The sequence below is a fragment of the Eucalyptus grandis genome, chromosome 2 (genome assembly GCF_016545825.1).
Source record: "Eucalyptus grandis isolate ANBG69807.140 chromosome 2, ASM1654582v1, whole genome shotgun sequence".
Taxonomy (NCBI): Eukaryota; Viridiplantae; Streptophyta; class Magnoliopsida; order Myrtales; family Myrtaceae; genus Eucalyptus; species Eucalyptus grandis.
In genome coordinates, this window is record NC_052613.1 from 13,070,369 (window position 1) to 13,078,545 (window position 8,177).

An 8,177-nucleotide genomic window follows, 5' to 3' on the forward strand; every position below is an offset into this window, starting at 1 on the left:
ATGCCGACTAATGGTTTCAAGCTCGCGTCCGCAGGTTATGGCCTATTATGAACAAGAATATGGCCAACTGCTCCTCGATCTTGATGCTATTCGTATGGCGCAGGAAGCGCCTCGGTTGCAAAACGTGGCACAATTTGTAGAACACGTTCTTAACTTCTTATCCATCCAAAAGTTGTCCAAGCAGCATTCATCCTGACCATTAAGCACTTCATCCACGAACTTGGCACCCCCAGACGCTACCCCGGGCGATAGCGCCTTCGGCATAAGGTTTTCGGAGCCGCCATCCTTCTCATCATCACAGCTTTCCATGACCCAAAAGCAATACCCTTAAGATCTTTCAAGCAGAAAACACCTTCAGGAACTCGTTCCTTCCAGCTCACGCGCACACATCGCATGCTCTCACGACCCACGAGAAAACATAAGATATCCCGGCATCAAACATCATTTCCCTCAATCTACAAACACCGACGAAATCACTATTCCCATCGCAGAAACAATTCCTTCTCCTTCTTGTGAATTGAAACCGAAGCTTACAGTGCCGACCAACTGTTTGCTTCTTTGCCTCTGAGAACGACCGAGCGTAAGCGAACGATCTTTCGCGCAGAAAGAGCGCTTCTGGCTTCTAGGTTTTGCTCAGGGACTCTCTCGTCGGGAGTGGCGGGCGTTGCCGTGCGGGTGAGCGACGGTGCAGCGAGCGAGTCCGAGCGAGCTGTGAACGAATGCGAACCACGGTGATCCGTTACATCCATCTAATAATATCATCCCTAAATAAAATAAGATAAAATAAATAGATTAAAGAAAATTTGAGAACATTTCGTTCCCGTTTGACCTCCAGCGCATGGTATCATAACCCCGGAATTTCGATTTTCGTGTTCCGCGTTCCAAAGCGGCCCGGAATCGACGGTCCGAAATACTGCTGATGTATCGCGAAAACATCTCTATTATAAATTATTACCATTTCCTCAAGTCGCGGCGAGACATCTGCGTGTAGCTATTTGTAATTTAATAATGATTATCACAATCTCCAAGAATTTAATTATCTTTTCTAATTAGCGGGTGTCCGTCCCAATCCATGATGTGAGGTGTGAGGATGAACGGCGATGTGACTTTTCATTTTTTTTATAATTAGAAATGCGTAGTTTTTGGTGAAATCGACATAAAAAAGTTTATCAATGAGTGTGGAGGTTTGAAGCAGATCGGCGACATCTGTCTAAGGTTTTATTCGTCCACGTTTGGTGCCATTGTTGTTATTCATTACTAATATTATAATTATAGTTATAAATGTAATTGTTATAATTATCATTATTGCTAAATTAGAGAGGGAAGTTTTGGCATAATCTCAAAGGAGCAGTTCTGGTTCAAGGGGAACCTACTATCCAGTCGTAACTAGCTCTAGCTGAAGATGTGCATGATGGGACAACACTAGCAGTGAAGGCCATTTTCATTATGGACCCATGGGTATTTTAGAAAAAAAAAAATCGAAACTAGCAAGATACCCGCGTAAGTCTATATTTATAGTAAAATATTAAATATTGGTGTCAATGTGCATTTTCACTTATTTTTATCATGAGCTACAATGTACTTAAATGTAACTATCATTACATTAATAAAGATCAAAAGACATAATAAGAAGATAGCAAACGTTTGTCGAATTAGAAAATGGATCGAAATGAGAATATATTTTGAAATATTAGCAATAGCATAGCTATAACAAAACTTATGAACAATACCACATAAATGACTATACTGAACAAATAAAAAAATTAAAGATTAGGTTGCACATTTCACAATAATTTAGGAATTAGACTACATATTTTGCTATAGTTTAGAGACTCATTGTAAATTAAACATTTAGAAATAGTTCAAGAACCATATTGGATGAATATCATTAGTGTCATTTTTCCTTCAAGATGTCGATATTGATATGCTAAAGTGACCTTAAGGACTAAATTAATTGGGTAAATCTCACACGAAGTCTCGTGAGCTAAACAAAATATCTATCTATATAAACAAATCCAAATTACCTCTGAAGTGATAACATTTCAACAAACAAAAAAGCATATCGAGACTTTACATGCTTTTCATATTATTATCGACTTCTTTTGTTCTGCTAGATAGATAACAGATTTTGTTAGCGTTTTCTCCTTTTCCTTTTGCCGTGCAAGCGTTTAGCAACTTGAGTTGTACGATTTCTCGGGCCGTTCAACGTCCGCACCCAAGTTGCTATCACCCCTCATGTGGTGCGCATTACAAGTTTCCCACCTCCATGTTCATATCTCGCGGGCGGTAGGCCTTAGCTTCGAAGAAGCCGATGAGGGGACGAAGAGCCAACTTTTTGATGGACATATGTTAGTCAAAAGAACGCGGATGTCCACATCACAATGAATAGAATAAAGGGAGCACGAGACCAGAACGAAGACGAGCCATTCACACCTGTAAATCGCCCCGTTCACCAACCGTCAGCACCGATTCATCTCAACCAAAAAGGAATTTTGTCTTTTTGCATGGATGTGTGTCTGTTGCAATCAAATTTTTGAGTTTGAATCACCTAAGGTTTGGCTAATGGATTGTTAAGCCTAGCCTAAGCCCATACTAATTCGCAACTTAGGTTCAAGTTCTTAACATACAATTTATTTTCAATTAGGATTCGTCACTAATCTATTTTTGGTGGGTCGATTAGAAATCCAAGTAAAGTTACTTTACTCCTACGAACTAGAGATTTGGATACGGAGACTTGGTTACGCTAGATTTCTCTAACGCCCTTTCGGTACCATTTCTTTTATTTCGAAAAATGTTTGGCAGGCAGCTGGAATTGATTTTAAACTATTTCCCTAACATGTGAGGCGATCATGCAGGTGCGTAAACCACCAATTTAACATCCAAGAAAGCAATGAATAAATTGCAGGACTTACCTCAAAGTAACGAAAGTATCTGCGTTGTTAGATCATAATTCACATCAATATTCTTAGGTATGATTTCTAATTAACACGCAATTTTCTTTTTTTGTTTTGTTTTTACTTATTTAATGAAAATCATGCAATATGCAATGCAATATAACTAAATAACCTAATTATAATGTCATGCAATTTCTAATTAAATGGACCTAATAACAATCTCTAAATGACGTGCATTTCATGAATCTAATCTATATAACATTTACATGACATTTTTTTATTTTTCCTAAAAATGCAATTTATCCTAAAGAGTGGAACTAATTTATTCTAAGACATTTTTGTATTTTTCATGAAATTCGGAATTAGGAAAAATGTGAAAATTATCTAGGGAAAATGTCACAAATAGTCCCTATATTTTCACTCAATGTCCAATTTCGTCTCGAACTTTCGATTGGCTCAATTTGGTCCCTGAACTATTGATAAAATGTCCGATATAGTCCCTGAACTTTCGAATGGCTCAATTTGGTCCCTAAACTATTAATAAAATGTCTGATCTAGTCCCTGAACTTTCGATCGGCTCAAGTTGGTCCCTGAACTATGATGAAATGTCCGATCTAGTCCTTCATTACTATTTTCTTTTTCTTTTTTTCCCTTTTTTTTTTTTTTTTTTCCTTTTTTTCCCTTTTTTTTCGCTTTCCCCGCCGAAGCTAGCGGAGGACCGGCGTCCGGCGAGGGAGCCCCTCGCCAGATCGGCGAGGCCCTCGCCGGCGTCCTCGCAAGCGGGCGAGGGCTCTCCTCGCAGATCCGCGAGGGCCCTCCTCGGGCGTCTGCGGGGCTCTCCCTCGCCGGATCTGCGAGGGAGAGCCCCTCGCCGCTTGCGGGGACGCCGACGAGGGGCCCTCGCCCTCGCCGGCGTCGGGCGGGGGCCCTCACCAATCCGGTGAGGGAGCCCCTCGCCCTCGCCCTCGCCCGACGCCGTCGAGGGGCTCTCCCTCGCAGACGCCGCGAGGACGGCCCTCGCCGGATCTGCGAGGAGAGCCCTCGCCGGCGTCGGGCGAGGGGCTCCTCGCAAGATCGGCGAGGACTCGCCCGCTTGCGAGGACGCCGGCGAGGGGCTCCCTCGCCGGACACCTGCCCTCCGCCGGCTCCGGCAGAGGGAAAAAAAAAAAAAAAAAGGAAAAAAAAAAAAAAAAAAAGGAAAAAGGGAAAAAAGGGAAAAAAGGAGAAAAAAAGAAAATAGTAACGAAGGACTAGATCGGACATTTCATCATAGTTCAGGGACCAACTTGAGCCGATCGAAAGTTTAGGGACTAGATCGGACATTTTATTAATAGTTTAGGGTCTAAATTGAGCCATTCGAAAGTTCAGGGACTAGATCGGACATTTTATCAATAGTTCAGGGACCAAATTGAGCCAATCGAAAGTTCGGGGACGAAATTGGACATTGAGTGAAAATATAGGGACTATTTGTGACATTTTCCTAATTATCTAACTAGATTAAGATTATATTTAATTTGCATTAGGAATTAGGTTAAGCCAAATCCTAATTTAAACTAAAATATTATATTAACCCAAATAATCCTAAAATGTAATCTATCTAATATCTAAACTTAAAATGAAACATGAAATGTTATCCTAATATGCAATGACGTGCAAATAATGCATTAATTCTACATGACATATGCATGATCATTTTTGTTTTTTTCGATAAAAATTCGAAATTAAGATTGGCAAATAATTAACATGCAATTAAATCAGTGAAACAAAAATCTAACATCCTAAATTTATGTTTTTGGTATTTTTTATTTAAGAAATTCGAAATAAATAAATTTCATATTCTAGACATGCAAAATAACCCTAAAACAAGTAATATCCTAAGATGCATCTAATCTAACTCAAATGTTTTTTTTTTCCTTTTACGGGAGCAAACAAATAAAGGACAACATGGCAACAAATCCAGCAAAATATCATCCATGTCCATTTAATTTTGGAAATAAATTGACGAATCGTATCTCGTACATGAGATTGGATTGGCCAATTTTAGACAAAATCACGAATCGTATCTAGGCGTGAGATCGGATTGATGATTTTTCCATGCGATTACGGATCGTATTTCGAACATGAAATTTGACCGTCAATCATATGCACGTTGCAAAATTAAGAAGATTTCCTAATTTAGAAGGCTACTTGAGACACGTGTTAATGGATGCTTCGTTTGAAAGTCTTTCTCCATCCTTTGGTTTGAGCCGTCATGATCTCCTCGTCCGGCCTTTAGATTGGCCAGTCAGAAATCTTTTCAATTTCTCTTTGTTTCTCGTTTGGTTGTCAGGTGTGAAGCTCAATATGAACTTGTCTTGTCTCTGAGCTTTGAAACGCTCTGTTTCTTAGCTGTCTTTCATGTGATACTCAGGACAATGTCCTGTCATGCCATGTCTCCTCTACTCATTATCTGGTTATGAGAACTCATGACATGACCGCGTTTCCTCTTTCTTTTCTTTGCGGAAGTTTGTTGAGCATATCAAATATCAGCAATGACTATATATACCTGTTAGGGAGAACTAAGAAGAAGAATGCTTGGTTCAGTTCTGAGAAATTTCCCTGCTTGCGATTCAATTTCTGACATGTTGGTGTATCTAAAAAGGATCGAAACTTTGAATTTCAGGAGGCCTTCGTTCCAGCGTGGGAAGCACCGAGTATCTGGCTTTGACGAAGCAAGATTCTGAGGAGACACTCCCTTCACTGATCCAAGTTATATCTACTGATGGAATCAATGGCTTTGACAACGTCGAAGCCAACAATAACCCGCTTGTCTGCCCACCCACTCAAGTAAGCCTCCTCCTTTGTCCTTCCGAAACGAGTGGTGGCGATCTGCTCAACTATATGCTGATGATGCCGCAATCTTGATGATTTGAAAGGTTCTTCAATTGAATGATTGCAATTTAGTTGACGTAAATAGATAAACTCGTTCCACTTTTGAGCCTTGGTAATTAGAAATGTACAACCAGATAGAAAGCAGAGGAGTTTCTGCTTTTCCTTGAGAAATTGAGCATGCGCATCTTGCAGAATCACTCAAATCGCTACTTGTGTTTGTTTTTTATTCTCTTTTGCCGACTAAATTTCAAAGTTCGTAACAGAAGTGACTATTGTGCACCAGCAGGACATTGAAGCAGCTTCCTCTGATAATGGATCTGTTGTAATGAGTTCCGAGAGAATGCAGTCCATTTCAATCAGCATGCCGCCGTCTCCAGTGGAAGCGCACCTGCTCAACGCGAAGAGGGTTCTCTTCAGCGATCACGACGATACGATAATCACAAATGGAAACCTAGATAACACTGCCCCTTCAAACCTGGACTCCAAGCAGACAAAGTTCTATTCGCAGCCAATGCCAACAGGATCGGCATATAGAGAGGCAGTCAACGGCAGGAATTTCCCCCAACATCCCAGCATCGTGAAGGACAAAAGGTACGATTCGTTCAAGACGGGGTCGGGGAAGCTCGAGAGACAGCTGTCCAATTTACGCGGGAAGCCGCAGGGAGCTCCGAGCGAGGATGGTACAGCACCGAATGCGGAAATTGAAACTTCGCCTGTGGACAGATACTTTGATGCCTTGGAAGGGCCAGAACTAGACACTCTCAGGGTATGTAATTGTAACTGATAAGCTCTGGTGGTCTTAAGCTCCGAACCATCTCATTGTTTCATATATGATCAGGTACAGCCTCTCAAAGTCACTTGGCATCAAGATTTCACTTGATGTGCAGGCTTCAGAGGAAATAGTCCTTCCGGACGACAAGCATTGGCCGTTCCTTCTCTGGTGCCCGATCTCTTCATTCGGTATTTGTCTTGGAGTCAGCAGCCAAGCAATCATGTGGAAAACTCTGGCCACCTCCGAATCCATGTCATTCCTCCACATATTGTCGCGGTTGTCTCTTCCATATACCTGCTCAAAGTGATCTTCTACTTTGAAGCAGTCCGCCGTGGGTATTACCCCCCAATTCGTGTCAATTTCTTCTTCGCCCCGTGGATCGCACTCTTGTTCTTGGCTCAAGGCGTTCCGCCTTCAGTAGCCACCAATCTGCATGCGGCTCTTTGGTTCGTCCTAATAACGCCCATTTTCTGTCTGGAGCTCAAGATTTATGGACAGTGGATGTCGGGAGGCCAAAGGAGGCTCTCGAAAGTCGCTAATCATTCGAATCATCTCTCGATCGTCGGGAACTTTGTCGGGGCATTGTTGGGCGCGTCTATGGGGCTAAAAGAGGGTCCTCTATTTTTCTTTGCTGTGGGGTTGGCTCATTACACAGTTCTATTTGTGACACTATACCAAAGACTGCCAACAAATGAGACCCTCCCAAAAGAGCTCCACCCGGTGTTCTTTATCTTCGTGGCGGCTCCAAGTGTGGCTTCGATGGCGTGGGCAAAAATACAAGGATCGTTCGACTACGGTTCGAGGATCGCCTACTTCATAGCTTTATTCGTCTACTTCTCTCTGGTTAGTATCTGTCGTGAAATATGCCCCAGTTCTATTCCTAGTAGCATTCATGGCACACCACATGTACCGATTGATCTTTTTTTTTTTTTTTTGTCGGTCTACTTTATGCTTATTCTAGGCTCACTCTCAGACTTTTTGCCCTGCTTCTTGCAGGGCGTGGGAATCAAAACCCACTCCTGAAACTACCCCATCCCCCCTGAGAATGTGAGAATTTGAACCCCTCACCTCCCCCTTCCATGTTGGAAGGGTGGCCACTGGGGCGAATCCTAGTGATTATATACTAATTGATCATCTACTCTGTTTATGGCGATCACATTTATAAACAGTTTATTTCTTTCGTGTTCTTCAGGCAGTTTGAGTCAACTTTTTCCAAGGTTTCAGGTATTATATAGCGCTCAAACACATCTCTGTGCCCTCTCAAGTTACCATCCATCACTGGTGATTCATTCTAGAGCTGATTCGAATTGGATACAGGTTCTCACTGGCATGATCGTGAAGATGATCGGAAATACGGGTTCGGGCCTAGTGACGGGCCGATGTCCAGCCAGCCCGTTTACCGTTTGGGCTTGGGTGGGCCTCCGGCCCATTAAAAGCCCGTTTCTTTAAGTGGGTCCATTTCGAATGGCCCTTCAAAGAAGACTGATTGACTCTGCTTCTTTTTCTCCCCTGCCCCCCTTTTCGGCCCAAGGATCTGCTTCTGTTCAGTCGCATTAGATTAAAAAAACAGTTTAAGGTAGTGTTGAGAGTGGACTTAAATTTCGAGATTTAGTAGAATTGAGACATCATATAAAGTTTGA

General features: G+C 42.0%; 1 pseudogene; it reads left to right on the forward strand.

Moving 5' to 3' along the window:
- Positions 1 to 5,695: 5,695 nt before the first annotated feature.
- LOC120290934 lies at positions 5,696 to 7,863 on the forward strand (annotated as a pseudogene).
- The last annotated feature ends 314 nt before the right edge of the window (positions 7,864 to 8,177 follow it).